This window comes from Arachis stenosperma, chromosome 1, assembly GCF_014773155.1.
Source record: "Arachis stenosperma cultivar V10309 chromosome 1, arast.V10309.gnm1.PFL2, whole genome shotgun sequence".
Lineage (NCBI taxonomy): Eukaryota > Viridiplantae > Streptophyta > Magnoliopsida > Fabales > Fabaceae > Arachis > Arachis stenosperma.
The window spans coordinates 66670049-66687129 of NC_080377.1; the positions used below are offsets into that span (position 1 = coordinate 66670049).

Here is a 17081-nt window from a genome sequence, read left to right on the forward strand (position 1 = left end):
TTGGGTTTGTTACTTGTGACAACCAAAACTTTTGTACGAAAGGATTCTCTGTTGGTTTAGAAACTATACTTACAATGCGATTATATTTTTAAAATTCTTTACCGATAGAAAATCCGTTTGTCATACGTTCTTAAAAAAAAAGGATCAACCAGAGAGCTGCACAATTATGAAAATCTCACCTACAACATTACATAATTCATACCAAAATTTCTGACGGACATAACTCAATCATCTTAAATCATTTTTCCTCCGTTCTTCAAACAGCACAAATTTCACGAACCCAATTTTCATTTAAAGCAAGTTGAAATCAATTTGGGATTCCGAAAACCGAGTTATAGCCCCCCGAAGTTCAGTCCAAAACCAAAGTTTGCAAACAAATTCCAACCTCATTTTCAATTCAAAGTTTCATTTTATATACCTCCAAACCTACCATTTCAACACTGCATATCCCTCTTCATCACCATGATAATCACCACCATAATCATATTTTAAATCATCAACAAATTCACCAATCACCACTAATTCATCAAGCATTATCAACTATAAACTTACATTCTCAAATCTATAGTCAACAAGCTATTCAATTCACACAAACATCCAACCAAATCAACTAATTAACAAGATGCTAAGCAATAATTATATACGCATTCGTTCCAGCCTATCATATGGTCATCTAGACTAAGTTTTCACAGAACTTTACATATTAAATGCAAGAAACCTAAACCATACCTTGGCCGATTTTCACATAGCAACCAAAACAATTTAATTAAAACCAAGACAGCCCCTCTAAAGCTCAATAAATTCTAGGCTCAGCTTCCTCCATGTTCCAATATTCACAATTTTTAATCTTCTTTATTAAAAATTAATTTATTGGCTTATTATTTGCTAATTTAACGGGGTTTACATTAGTTGCCTTAAGATAGGTTGAATTTGCATGAATGGTTGAATTGTTGTTGAGAATTACAGATATGAATGATGTGTGAATATTGATTGAAGATTGAATATGGAATGACTTTATATGATGGAGGTTGTGGTGATGATATGGAATGAATGGTAATTTATGATTTATAAGATGAGTATTGAATGATAAATATTGGTGTTAATGAGAATTGATGGAAATTAAGGATTTTTGATGTGATATTAGGTTGGATTTAAAATTGTTGAATGAATTGCTAAGGTGAGGAATGAATGATTTAGCAGTCGGAATGCCTGAGAAATAATTGAGAGGGGTGTGGTATTGATTTTGGGTGTTTTGGTATGGTAAAAATGTGTGTTTTGGTGCCGTGTATAGTATGCAGAATTTTATTGTGAAAACTAACAATGGGAAGGTAAGGACAACTACTCATAAGTACAAGCTTAGCTTCTATACAAAGACAGAGGTGGAAGTCCTTCTAATCGAGACTTTCGCTTTTAACCCATTCAAATTTTGCCCCTTTGCTGACCTTGAGGCAAATGCTCCAATGGATGGGAATTAGTTTTTTGGTACGTTACATCAACATACTTCTTATTTTGTTGAGATATGATCTTGGATTTTATTATAGGTTTAGATTTAAATGGCCTTACTGTGACATGCAGATTATATAGGAGAGGTTGTTGGAAAGAAAGAGGCTATGGGGATGATTACATGCACGGGTAAAGAAAGCAAGCGTATTACACTACTGTTGGAAGACCTAGAGTAATATTTACTTTTTCCTCTCTCCTTTCAGTTGTACATTTTGTTTGTGTTTTGCTGTCATTTAATTTAGGCATATGCTGGATATTAAATGTCCAAAAATATAGTTAGAATTGTATTATGCCTTTCATTCCAGGAAGCACAAGATTAAATGTACATTGTTTGGAGAATTAGTGGACCAAGTGCTTCCACACCTCGAGCGAGATGATGGGGAACCTCTTGCTAGATTGTGGGAAACATTGTGTCTTTAGAGGTCGGTAAAGATGACTGATCCTATACGTCGTGTAAGACATGTCCAAAGAAAGTTCTAGAGAGCAAAGATAGGTACTGGTGTGATCATTGTCGGCGTGTAGGTTTCAAGGTTAGTTGTTTTGTGTCCAGTCTTTGTTTGATCTTTTTAGGGTCTGCTTGATATCTGAATTATGAAATTCAGTGTAGTTGCATATGGCCATATTTTTATTGTTATCAATCATGTGCTACTGATATGTTATTCCAGGTATAGGCTGCAAGTAATTGTGACTGATGGAAGCGGTTGTATGAAGCTCCTTCTATGGAACAAAGAAGCAGAGCTAATAGTGGGAAAGGCTGTTGAGAAAATTAAGGAGTTATCTGTAAGTCTAACTTATGAGAGTTTAAAATACTTTGCTTCTATATTGTATGTTTTCCAAACTGATAACAAAATTATTATGTCCATGTAAAGAAGTGGGAAAAAGGAGAGTCGTATCCTAAGTCTTTGGATACTATTGTTGATAAAAGGTTCTTATTCAAACTCAATATCACCTATAAGAATATTAATGCCATTGAAGGGGGTATACAACATTATAAAGATTTCAGATGATGAGTACCTCATGTTCATTTTTGGTTCTACCAATTCTTCTTTCAATGCTTCTGTAAGTATAGCATGTTGCGATTGGAACTAGAACTGATTTGTGTTAAACAATTTATCGTTCAAACTAACATCTTGCCTTCAAATGATCTTGGTTCCTGCAGTGCTCTCAACATGTACCTAATACCTCTACAACTGAAACAGGTGATAATAGCAATGGACATGAGGCAGTTTCTCTGTCCAAGGTAAGAAGTTATTGTGTTTGTTTTATTGTTATCCACCTTATATAGAGATGATTGGACTTGATCAAGAGGTCACTCATGTTTTACTTGCTAATTCTTGAGTTTTTGTCAAGAATAGGATTCAGCTGTTGAGAGTAACTGTGATAGCTCCTATGAGACTCCAGCCAAGAGGTCCTCTCGTGATATAGGTGATGGCTCGACAGCAGAAGCACTTGTGTTTTTAGATGTGCAAGCATAAGCTAACAAAACTTTTAAGAGAAATTGTGGAAAAAAAAGCTGGATTGAAAATTTTTTTATGTTAGTTATAGTGTTGGTGTGTTTAAAAAGCTGTGATGAGACCGATGTTTTCTTAGCATTCTAGCTTAGTATATGTAGTAACTGCAATTTGGTAGTGATTATGTATTCACTATGGTTAATTAGTTTGCTTTTTTAATTGGCAAATACTATGGTTGTTAAAGCCTTTAAACTTTACAAGTAAAATTTTCTATTTTACTATGTGTCAGAAAATTCCTTGCACTTATTGCTCATTAACATAAATGCAATGTTACTTGATTTAGAGGATGCCTAACTCAACCATCATAACTAAACCAGTTCTTGCAAAAACTTTTTGCCATACTGCAAAGCTTTTTATCTTTAAACTAAATTAAATTAATTATTTGATGTTATCGTAAAATTTAATTTTAGATATTTAATTAATTTTTTATATTCTTTTTTTTAGTGCTTTCAGTACTCTTTAGTACTTTAATAGAATTAATAGAATCATAATAGAAAACACCAAAAAATACATTCCATATAAAAAAAGAAATAAAAATAACAGTAATAAGTGTCTTATAAACAAAAAATAATTGAAGTTATAAAAAAATTAATAATATGCATAAGAGTGTATTGAAGAAAAAATGTTTTAAAAAAAAAACAAAAAACACATGAATAATGAATGAAACAATTATTACTTAGCACCTTATACTTTCATCATGCATATTATATAATAATCTCCTTCGGACAATACATACAAGTAATGCTATATGAATTTCCATTTAGTGTATCATTGTTATATACATTAAACGGTATATACTTTGTTGCTATTTATAGTACCTCAACTAAGTTAATTAGACCACTCTTCTGCATAACCAACAACTTTATATATTCCTTCGATTTTTTAAGTGGCTCAATTTCATCTGATAAAAAACTCTTTAAAAAAATGTCCTGGACACAATAATGTAGAGTTAATTAAATATACTTCAAATTAAGATTTAGAGTTTTCATTGTGGTTTTGTTGTTTAATTTAAACTTGAACCTTTCATAATTAGTCTAGTTAAACTGAGCAGCACGGTACTTCAATTAATTACTGATTCAACTTCATTTAAATACATTGGAATGAAATGAAGAACTCAAACCTCCACCAAATTGTAATCCTATTTTGGTTGCTTCATTTATGGCATTCTAATTACATAGATAATTATCTATATATCCTATACTTAGATTTTTAAAATTTCACCTCATAATGTGTTGTCATGTCTAAGAAGTCCCTTCACCGATTTATTATAGAAATCTGACGTTATTAAAGTAATGGAGGACTTATCTGTTCATGTTAGAGGAATCAGATGGCAAGGAAAATTCTAAATGAAAATACACTTCCCTCTTTGTAAAGTAGAACTCATTGGAAAGTAAATAAACCAAGCAAAGGATAGAATAGAGAATACACACACTTAAGCCTGATTTCTTAGTCATGTCACCATTAACGGTGAATCTTCACCAAGATTATCTTTGATTATACTTGTAGCTAAAATTAAAACTTCTCTTTATTGTCTCAAGATATGCCTTGGAAATGTTGAGATTTCATCTTTTTGCTTTTGCGGATAATAAAACTCTACTTTCTCTCTATGCATTTTGCCATCATGACTACGAGATCAGTGTGATCATAACATGCAAAATGTCAAAAGTGTATGAAAAGTTCATTGATTGCTAAAAATGGAACGTGCCAAAATACTATTTACTGAATGAGCATTAGAAGATGTTCAATGGGTTTCCTTGCCTCACTCAAATTGGCTTCACAAATTCTCACTCCACAGATAGTAGTAGAGATGAAAGTTGTTCTCACTATTTGTTGTTAGATATACTTTATTTTCCAACTTCCAACATTATCTAAAAAAGACTCATCAATATATGTATACTTGAATTTAAAGGAAATTAAATTCGGTAAATACATCTAAAAAATTCAATCATGGCATTAAAGTTAAACTCCTCTATACTCTTCTATAAATAAAAATCAGTCCTCACAGCAGAGGAACTCATCTCATATTCAGCTAAAACTTCTATCCCAAACAATTATATCTCTCTACTCCCACAAATCTAATTTGTACAATCCTATTTTTCAAAGAGGATGAGTGACATTCTTCCAATTTCTCTTCCTCTGCCAGAATTTCCTGACGATATTCTCTTAGACATATTTCACCTTGCTGATACTTCAACCATCTTGAATGTCCGCTGCACATCTCGCTACTGAAGATTGAAGCTTAGCAGCTATGAATTCGTGTCAATCGTTGCTAAAAAGTGAAAATATCATGGCTGCTCACTGATGTTGCATTTTTTCTATCCATCCTCTCTCCTGTAGTCACTTGATTGGGTTATGAGGATGGATTCTTCAAGTGGTTACACTATTGCATTTCACTTTCCTTTTTTACTAACATATGAAGGTTGGTTCCAAATTATTGGCGTTCAAAATGACATCTTCTGCATAAGATACTCCTCCATGGGAAGGAAGTCTTACCTGCTAGCTTGGAACCAAGGTCCAAAATCATTCAAGATCCTGTTTATGTTTACAAACCTGACATGGTATATCTATATGCATTTCTGTACTATCCGTACACTCTTTATTATGCCATTGTACATGTCTTCAAGCACAATTCAAAAAGTACTGCATGCACACTAGCTATGTCTACAAGATTTACAAGAGACTGGCGTGTGTTAATGGCATGTCCACCATATGTGCAAACTATAGATGCAACTTACGTTACACTTGATGGATGTATTTATTCGGTAACATACTCGGATGAGGATGTTGAAAGAACAAACCTTTATATTGTATGCTTCTCAATATTATCTAATACTTTTCAATAGATTTTTGTTCCAAAACAAGCTCTGGCTCATTGCTACATGCTCATGATTCTCAACCAAAAGCTTTGCCTTGCTGCATTTGATCATGACGAGAAAGTGTTCCACACTTCTATTTGGCATGCTCATGTTACCGAGGAAGATCCAACATGGACTAGGTTGTTCATGTATAATGGCATTGGTTCTCTCTTTACTCCTACTATGTTTGTTGATGAAGATATAATAAAAATCAAGACATTTTAAAACCGAGGGTGCAAATGAATCACACTTTTCAGACTTTCATATCTGCTGATATACTCCAATGAACGACACAAGGAGAATTTTTCATTGGGTAGAATATGAAGATCAAGTAAGACTTAGGTCTCTACATGTGTACTATGAGACAATATACCCAGTGTGAAGCCGATCTCATAGATTGCATTCAGTTTCAGCAAGGTTATAAGAAGACAGATGTTAGAATTCCTCTAAGTTATCTCTATTGTTTGTAATGATCTTAGTTTTAGGCCTAAGTATGGTGTATGTCTCATATTAGTCTTTAGTTTATGTCGTTAGTAATTAATCACATGGTCTAAGCGTCCTTATTAGTAGTACAAGGTATATATTAAATCTAATTATGCAGTGGCATGTTAATGCATCTTTTGTATGGCACATCTATTACAATGTCATGTAATTCAAAGGTTTGGTTGCTATGAAGTGATATGGATTAATGTTGTTACAATCACCTTAAATGCATTACTCATCATTGTCACTTAAAGTCACTCACTTTATGCTTGAATCATGAAGATGGGTTAAAAAAATGAATGATTTAGTCAATGTCATATATTGTTTGTTGAAGTCAATTTGAGGCAAAATACAACATAGTAAAGAGAGCTTCATGTCATAGAATCTACCATTTCTGGGAAAAAACTCATGGAAATTGGATTTCTCCTTATATGCCACTCACCATAAATTCTAATACAGAATTAATTTAACGAGAGCTTTATTTAGAACATGGCTCTGTAATGAGTGACAAAAATAGAATGCAAAGGACACACTAAAGCTACTAAACAAGACATGTCTATAAAAAAACTGTTAAATTAGTTTCGAATTTTGTGGTTGTTACACTTTACTAGCAAACAATATATTATTTGTATACGAGTCCATGAATGACTACTTTTCCATCACATACATTAATGAGGTTTACATCTTGGTTGGACTAATATTTCTCTAATTTTGCTAACATGCTTCCATTAGTTTACTATTTATCCAGCTCTCTTTGTAGGAGAATAAAGTTAACAATATACATGAATTGGTTCAAACTAAGAAAGGACTTAGTATTTATTCAAAGAATCCTGTCAATTCTTTTGTTATACTAATTGGCTTAGGCATCAATGTGACAACAGAATGAAATAACCTTGCCTTTCGAAGTAGCTTACATGCATTCAGTATTAATTTACTTTGTTGCAATTACATTTTTTGCTTTGATTAATATGAGCAATTCTCGATTTGATTAATATCAGGTTGCAGAATAGTTTAAAAAAGAATTTGGTCTTAGTATATTGACCATGTTATTTTTTTTCTTTTGAATATAGTTTCTCCCATCTATCTACGTAAATGGATAAGTAATAGTTGCTGAAATTTATATATATTGACACATTTGTACAAATAAAAATGTAAGCAAATAGATTTTTCACAAATTAGAACTAACCCAAAACAAAAATGCTCAAAATAAAGTAAATTAAAAAATGTGACTTTCTTTATTATAAAATAAGACTAGGTCTTGACTACCATTGTTTGGAATTATATTTAAGTCATTATTTTTGTTTATATTATTCACAAGATTAAGAATTTTGTGAGACAATTTACTTATTGCTACGGGAGTGTCATACTATGACAATTCATATGTTACAATTTTTTAAGAATAAAAATTAATAATGTCATCTCTTATGATTGATATGCAACTCCTTTAATAAAAAGATTCATTTTTAATGTTCTTTTTAACTTATTGAAAGTTGAATATAAGTGTAATATCATCAACTTTATAATTTAAAAAATCACGTAAATATATAAATTTAATTAAATAAATATGTGATTTTTTTATACTATTAATACCTGAAAATTGAATTCTATTTTTTTCTTCTATTGATTCAAAAAGTAAATTATTCAATTATATTTTTTGGTTAATTTATACTATAAATCTCTCTAATTAGTTGGTATGATAAACTAGATTACATGCATTAAGTATTAGTTTTCATGCTACTAAAACCTTGTTGCATCCTCAATTGATTTACAAAAAGTCCCAAATATATCTACAGATAAAGGCAAATATAAGCCATTCCAAACTAAGGTTACACTAAACTTTAAACCATATGTACTCCTTGAAAGAAAATTTCTCTGTCACATGACTTAAGCTTAATATAGAGGATAAGATTCAATTGCAAACATAGTTAATTTCTAAAGTCTGTACAGGGATAATCTAATTAAACATACAAAAGGTTGCACTCCATCTTGGACCTTACATTTTCTATAGTGCAAAGTAATGTCATTTCAACTTTCAAGCTAAGTATATATTAAATTATACATGCGAAGAGCTGCACCAAAAGAATGGACTATGTTTAGTCTCAGCATTGTAGTCAAAGACATCTGCCACTACTTTTCTGTAGCAGTGAAAAATGCGGCTTCGTGCCAATTAAGTGCAACTAACGTAATAAACTATTCATTTTCTATATTTCTCCCTAAGAAGCTACGGATGTGGCCTCCACATCAAAGCAACCAAACCATAGGGTCACGCCTGAACTTCATCTGAACCACAACATGAAGATTCCAATTGCATTTCTATTCTTAAATGTAAAATGGCATAAATATCACTAATTCTCATAAACACCATACAATTATCTTCAATTACTTTTAAACATTTCTTTTTCTGAGCATTCAGATCTCCAGCATTGAAACACAACATGAGACAGACAGCAAAATCTTCCCAATGCCAAAGAAGCTAGGTGGAACAGATTTGAAAAGCTAACCAAAAAAAAAAAGAAAGCTAATAGATTCCCGCCACAAAGGTGCTTCTGAAGTATATGTTTAGATTGGATGAAACAATTTCACTGTTACTTATATGCTCTGTTCGTAGATTACCAAGCTTTATCTCATATGTGCTAACACGTTGCAAAAAATAATGAAGTAGCACAGGACCTTCTGCAGAAGCAAGATCTATCCACAATGCATCAATCTTCTGAGTATGTGGCTCAACAATGGCAACATAGAACCCCCTTCAAGCAGCTGCCTTTATCTTTGCTACAAGGTATGTCATGTTCGTGGTTTATATATATAGGAAAAATAATTAACGCAAAATAATAACTAATGTTGTCTTCAGTTATACTGTATATATCTTTCCATTGCTTATTATTTTTTCAGATAAATCTTCTAATTATGTTGTAAAGTAAACTTTCTTGCTTTAACAATTGGGTACCCCAACTAATTAGAGAAGCCTATCATGTTGAATTGTCACAAAATGGCATCTTTGAGTTACGACCACTCCATCATGTTATTCTTAATTGTTTTTGTTAGCTAATGAAGGTTACCCAAAACATGCATGTTTCAGACTCCAACTATAACTCAATCGATCCAATTTCTTTAAACCCATCAACCAATGCCACCTTCAAAAACAAGTTAATATCACAATTGGCCATTTCAAGAATTTTGGACACCACTAACCAACCATTGAGTATAGAGTTTTTGAACATTCCTCACAACTTCTCGGGTTTAGATTCCTCCATTACAAGGAGAACAACTCAAGGTTTGGAGACTTACAAATTTTATGCACGTTGTTAATGTTTAACAAAGAATCCAATTGTAACCAAAATATATACACTATTTGTTTATAGGTGCAGAAAACATGATGCAACCAACTTTGTATCCAAGTCATCGATGCTGCTATGCTCAAAAGCCTTCAAGAAGTGTGGGCGCAGGCCGACACATTCTGATTCCATCTTCACATGACCTTACCAATGTAAAATCATCCTTGCTACCAATAAATTCTCATCTGCTTGCAACCGATGGTACAAATCTCTTTCCATTCTTTTTCACAATTCTTCAACATAGATTATCCCTAACGACGTCAATGTATTTGTTGAATGGTATCAAAGAACAAAATGATGAAACCACAATATTCCCTTTTCAGATCCAACAATGTCCCAGGAGATTCCTTCAAATGAAAGTCAAAGTGGTGTCATTTTTGCCAGGTCTTACAGAGGTCTAGCATTGATATGCGAGGTGCTCAATGCCTCATTAGATGGTAGAGCCAACTTAGAATCAACCACTTTGCATACCTCCATCTCATTTCAACCCAGTGAAGGTTACATTTAATTTTTTTAAATAGGCTACTTATTCATGTACACAAATATATAAAAGTTTCACTCGGCAAAGTATTTCAAAGAATGCTTAACGGCAAATCAAAAGCATGTACAACTTTTTCTCATGAAGAACATAATTGTTTCTGCAGTGCATTTTCCCAATCCAGATGAAGCCATTAGAGATGATTCACATGAATTTCAGACTAGCACAATTACCAGTTCTCGTTTAGGTAACCAACAAAATCTTGGAGAATCTCTTCCCGGTAACAAAATTAAAGCATCTGTTCTAAATATTGAGATGTGAGCTAGCAAAATATTCATTCATTATAACATAATTAATTGAATCTTTTGAATTTAACAGACTTGGAATGCACAACTAGCAACATACAATTGAACCTAACACTGAATGAAACATTGCACACAAGTACAACTGACGTCTCCAATACAGGTTTGTGCTTTTTGAGTAAATTTTTGCCACACCCGACTTTTCGATGATGGACCTGTCTACTGTAAAAAGATTTGAGAATCTAACTTTCAAGCTTTGAAATGTCTCAATATAACCATTAAACTTATGAAATTATCAGCTTCATTCATTAAGATATAAGATTAAAATAGGTAAAGCTTGCTATTGAGTTCATTTACATAGTTCAATTCGCAGATTCACCACGAAAGTTATATTATCATTAGTTTACATTCCATTTATTTAACAAGCACGCATCATTTACTTTATCTTATATTGTTGCGAAACTGAAAATTAATTATCTATATAGTCAGGAGAGGATCCAAAATTTTTTTGAAAAGGGGCCAAAAAAATATTTATTTAATTAAATATTGTATTATATAATTGATGATATCATTTTATTATTTTTATTTTTAATAAAAAGTTATTAATAAGTACTATACTAAAATAGAAAGTTCTACTCCAAAATAATAATGTCATATTTGATATCATTTATAATAACTATTATTCTTTATTATTATAAAGAATATAACATGAATAATATAGATCATTATTCTTATATTTTTTATATATGAGTATAAAATAATTTAGCAAACAAAATATGTAAAATATTCATATTAATATATAATTTATTTAATATGTTATTAATTTAATATCGTAAGAAAATAAATAAATGTTGAAATTATTTAATTTATGTGTATACTTTTTTACCATTCAATTAGAATTTGTCATAAAAATTAAAGTATTTTTTATATGATAATAGATTTGAAAGGTAAGGAAAAAATTAAAAACATAAAAGGAACAATAAAAAAATAATTCATTAAAGCAAATGGTTAATGAAAAAATGAAGAATTGAAAGAACAATTAAAAAAGATTTATAGATAAAAAAAAATTGTTCTAAAAAATATAATACACTATTAATGTTCAAAATATAACAATTGGAATTTGTACCTTAGTCATGGGATAGAAAAAGCTCAATTTTAAAGTTGAATATATCGTCATATAATATATAAAGTTTTAAATCCTTTTGGCCAGGAAGGGGGAGCATGGCCCCACTGCCCCCTTTAAATTTCCCCCTGCATATAGTTAAAGTATACATTAATCTTAAATGTATGTGTCATATATTAAAAGTAGATTGCAAAATATTGATTTAAGTTTTCGGACTCAATTCCATTTAATTATTCAACTAATTTCTAATAAACACTTAAATTCATTTTACTATTTTAACATCTTGAATCGATTTCTAGATTTAAAAAACGAGTTTTTATAATTAAAGTTATTCAAGACTACATCTTAATTTTTTGAAAAACTTTATTTTTATTTTGCGTAAACTACTATACGTTGTCATATCATGCTACTTTCCTTTGCTAATTCCTTTTCCTTTTTCATAGATTTTTGGGATATCGGAGATCCCAACTATACTTGCCAATATTCGAAAGCTCTATTCTGGTATGAAGAGCGCATAGAAAAGCATTACAATCCTAAATTACCAAAGTTCAGCCTATGCTGTCGACAAGGTCAAGTTCAACCCTATGATGCAAGATCCTCCTGAGCCATTGAGGAGGCTTTACTTTGATAATAATCAAAAGGCCAAATATTTTCGATCAAATATTAGAAGCTAGAATATTATATTAGCTTTCACATCATTTGGAGGCAAGATATACAGGTCCATTAATGAAAGCCGTGGACCCCCAATGTTTGTTTTGCACGGTCAAAACTATCATTTAATGGGGAGCTTGCTTCCACCAAATGGAGGAATAGAAAAATTTGCACAATTATACATATATGACACCAAAAATGAGATAAAAAATAGAATACATGCTGTGAGGTAAATTCAATACATTTTAATTACATTTTGGAATAAAGAAAGTATGATTTGGATAAAATGTTATACACACGGTCATGTTAACATCCTTTCTTGCTGATTCTTTGTAGCTCAAAGGATAAATTGAACAAGCTCCATGCAGATATAGTCTCTACTATCAAGACTATCTTGGACGATCATAATGTCCTTGCAAAGTCTTTTCGACTTGCTCACGATGTACTTGCAGAGAATGCTACCGATTCAGTTTGCCTACGACTCATAGGTAAAAGAGGACAAGATGGAAGGAGATACAATTTGCCTTCGGTATCTGAGGTTGCTACCTTAATTGTCAGGGATTTTTTATGGATCCACAAAAGAACGAGATATTATTATCGAAACTAAGTCGGGAGCACTTCAAAGAATAATAGAGCTCCACCCATCTTATCTAGGCTTACAATATCCTCTTTTATTCCCCTATGGTGAAGATGGATGGAGAGAAGATATTGTGTTGAATCGAGTTAAGAAAAACCCAATAGAGGAAGACAAGCATGTCACAATGCAAGAGTTTTTCGCATTTCGAATCCAAGATCGGGGTTCACACAATGGTGTCCTTTTACAATCCTATCGCTTATTCCAACAGTTCTTAGTTGATGCCTTCTCAATGGTTGAAAGTGCTAGGTTGAAATACATTTACACCCACCAAATCGATTTTAGAGCTGAGATATACCATGGGCTTCGAGATGCTGTATTCAACAGTGAGACAAATGCTGTTTCAAAAGGAAAGAGAATTATACTACCAGCAATATTTACTGGTGGCCCAAGATACATGATACAAAATTATCAAGACGCTATGGCAATATGCAGATGTGTTGGTTATCCAGATTTATTCATCACCTTTACTTGCAATCCACAATGGGATGAAATACAACGGTACTGTGCAAAACATAAATTCAAACCAGAGGATAGGCCAGATATGGTTTGTAGACTATTCAAAGTAAAACTGGATAAGATGATTAAGGATCTTAGATACAACAAATTATTCGGGGCGACAAAAGCAGGTATGCAACTTAAATATATCTTTCGAATTTTTATTGCTACCATGAAAACACTTCATCATATCTTAGCTTAGTGGTGTTAATACCATTGAGTTTCCGCCATTTTTCTCAATTATCTATACAATAGAATTTCAAAAGCGAGGGCTCCCACACGCACATATACTACTATTCTTGCATGAACAAGATAAATATCCAACTCCGGAAGATATAGACAAAATTATTTGTGCTAAAATTTTAGATCCTAATGTGGACAATGCATATTACAAAACTGTGAAGACTTTTATGCTACATGGTCCATGTGGTATTAGCAGGCCAACTTTGCCTTGCATGGATGAAGGGCGTTGCATACGTCATTTCCCTAAGAAGTTTAATGAAGTTACCACGGTAGACAAAGATGGTTACCCAGTTTATAAGTGTCGAAACAATGGAGACACAATCAAAGTATTAGGAATTCATCTTGATAACAGGTGTGTTGTGCCACATAATAGATTGTTGTTACTAAAGTACCGTGCTCACATTAATGTCGAATGGTGTAACCAGTCAAGATCTATTAAGTATTTATTCAAATATGTAAACAAAGGGAGTGATCATGTTACAACCTCTTTTTGCAATTACTCCACCGATGAAAAACCAACTAAAGAAGTTGATGAAGTGAAAATGTTTTACGATTGCCGATATATATCTCCCTATGAAGCTGCTTGGAGGATATTTTCCTATGACATTCACTACAGGAATCCATCCGTGGAAAGGCTTAGCTTTCATTTGACAGATCAACAACATGTTGTCTTTACAGATGACGAATCATTACTTGAAGCAGTTGCAAAGGTGACTGTTAAAGAATCCATGTTTCTAGCTTGGTTTACAGCTAACAAAGAATATGCTATAGCTAGAGAACTAACCTACAACGAGTTTCCAAGCAAGTTTGTTTGAAAATCGTCACCTAGAGGTTGGGCACCCAGGAAAAGTCATCAAGTCATTGGAAGGATGATCTTTGTTCCACCATCATCTGTTGAGCTCTATTATTTAAGGATGTTAAATATTATAAAGGGACCAACAAGCTATGCAGACATTCGAACTTACAATGGTGTTATTTACTCATCATTTTGAGATGCATGCTATGCATGCGGCTTGCTTGATGACGACAAAGAATACATTAATGCTATTGAGGAAGCAACTCATTGGGGCTCGGGTCATTATTTGTGAAAGTTGTTTGCGACTCTATTATGGTCTAACTCAATGGTGCGTGACGAACGAGTTTCTCGCGCAGTCTAGAATTTCACAAATAAATCTTTGTTAAAAGTATAGCTTCTAAACTGACAAAGAATCTCTTTCGTGCAAAAGTTTTGGTTGTCACAAGTAATAAACCCCTAATAAAATTGATAACCGAAGTATTTAAACCTCGGGTTGTCTCTCAAGGAATTGTAGGGAAGTGTTCTTATTATTGGTTATGAGTTGTGTAAATTAGGATTTTGGGGATGAGAAATAAGAAGAGAAAATTGCAGAGAAAATAAATAATAATAATAAAAAGCCTTGATTAGGAGAAGATTGATCTGAAGTTCTATCCTTGTTGGATTTTTCAAGATTAATTAGTAATAGGTTGTTGTTCTACTTAGTTATCCTTTACTGAGTAAAAGAAAGTCAAGTAAGTTGGAAGCCAATTTCTATTCACAATCCTCTCCCTTGGGAAGGATTAGCGTTAGTAACTAGAGAGCTGGCCAACAACTTCCAATTGCCAATTAACTCTTGAGTATTTCAACTCAAGGGTCTCAAATATTAATCAACTCCAAAGTTAAATTAAAAGCCTACTCCACTGACATGGATGCCAATTCCGCATTCATGAAAAGAGAGTAGAAAAAAGATATGATAATTAGAATAAAATTAGAAGCAATTAAATAAATAATAAAATTAAATTCATAAAAGCAATCCAATTGAAACTCTGAACAAAGATTAAGGATATGGAAGAATAAGTAACAAGTAAGAAAACAAACTAGAATGATGAAGTCTTCAATGGAAGTAGTGACTCTGTAAATATCTAATCCAAAAGCATAAAACTAGGAATCCTAAATCCTAGAGAGAGGAGAGAGCCTCTCTCTCTCTCTAGAAACTACATCTAAATAGTGAATCACGCATGCGCGTCGTCTAGATTTATGGCCACTTTGGCAAATTATATATCATTTTGAAGTCGCGGACGTTAGCTTTCCAACGCAACTGGAACCGCCTCATTTGGACCTCTGTAGCTCAAGTTATGACTGTTTGAGTGAGAAGAGGTCAGGCTGACAGCTTTAGCAATTCCTTCAATTTCTTGTATTCCTTCCACTTTTGCATGCTTTCTCTCCATCCTCTAAGTCATTCCTGCCCTTTAAACCCTGAAAACACTTAACACACATATCACGGCATTGAATGGTAATATAAGAAGATTAAAAATAGTGAATTAAAGGCCAAAGAAGCATGTTTTCAATCATAGCTCAAAATCAGGAAGAAAAATGTAAAACATGCAATTTACATGAACAAGTGTGAGAATAGTGGATAAAATGCACTCAATTAAGCACAAGATGTACCACGAATAGTAGTGCATCAGTGCGACCCGAAGCTGTTTGGGAAAAAACAGCCATGCTATTGAGTGATGGAATTTTGCATGATCATAGAGCCATGTTTGGCCTATATAGTTACCAAACGATTGCAATAAATATCTTTTTAATTAAATTTAAAATCTTTAAAATGTTGCCTATATATTTTTGTTGTCTTTTTTTATCCATAATCAATTTTTGTGTACAATTGTAAATGATATTTTTACCTTCTCAACATTTCAGAACTAGCTTTGAGTGATGAAGAATTAAAGAATCTAACATTGATTGAGATCGAGCAAATCTTGAACAGTAATGGAAAAAGCTTACGAGATTACCCGACCATGCCATTTCCATCAGGAGATACTGACCATCTCAGAACCCGAAACAAAATGATCTTTGATGAGTTAAATTATGATTGTGTTACATTAGAAAAGCAACACACTGAGTGCCTCTCCAATTTAACTTCAAAGTAAAAAAAGGTTTATGATAAGATCATCAATGCTGCAGAAAGTCAACATGGATGTGTATTCTTTTTGTATGGCTATGGGGGTACAGGAAAGACTTTTCTTTGGAAAACTTTAGTTTCGGCACTAAGATCAAAGGGACAAATAGTCTTAACTGTTGCATTTAGCGGCATTGCCTCTCTATTGCTACCTAGAGGTCAGACTGCATATTCTAGATTTGTCATACCATTAACTCCAGATGAGTTCTCAATTTGCAACATCAAGCAAGGAAGTCCGTTAGCAGAATTGATTGTAACAGCTAAGCTCATAACTTGGGACGAAGCTCCTATGATATGCAAATTTTGCTTCGAGGCATTGGATAAGACAATGAGAGATTTAATGAGGTTCAAAGATGATCAGAATCGAAAATTGCCTTTTGAGGGAAAAACAATTATTTTCGATGGAAATTTTAGACAAATCTTACCAGTGATCCCAAAAGGAACAAGACAAGATATTGTAAATGCGTTTTTAAACTCATCATATCTATGGCAGCATTGTGAAATATTAAAG

General features: G+C 32.5%; 1 pseudogene; it reads left to right on the top strand.

The window, feature by feature from the left end:
• Positions 1 to 1274: 1274 nt before the first annotated feature.
• LOC130980728 (uncharacterized) lies at positions 1275 to 3218 on the top strand (annotated as a pseudogene).
• The last annotated feature ends 13863 nt before the right edge of the window (positions 3219 to 17081 follow it).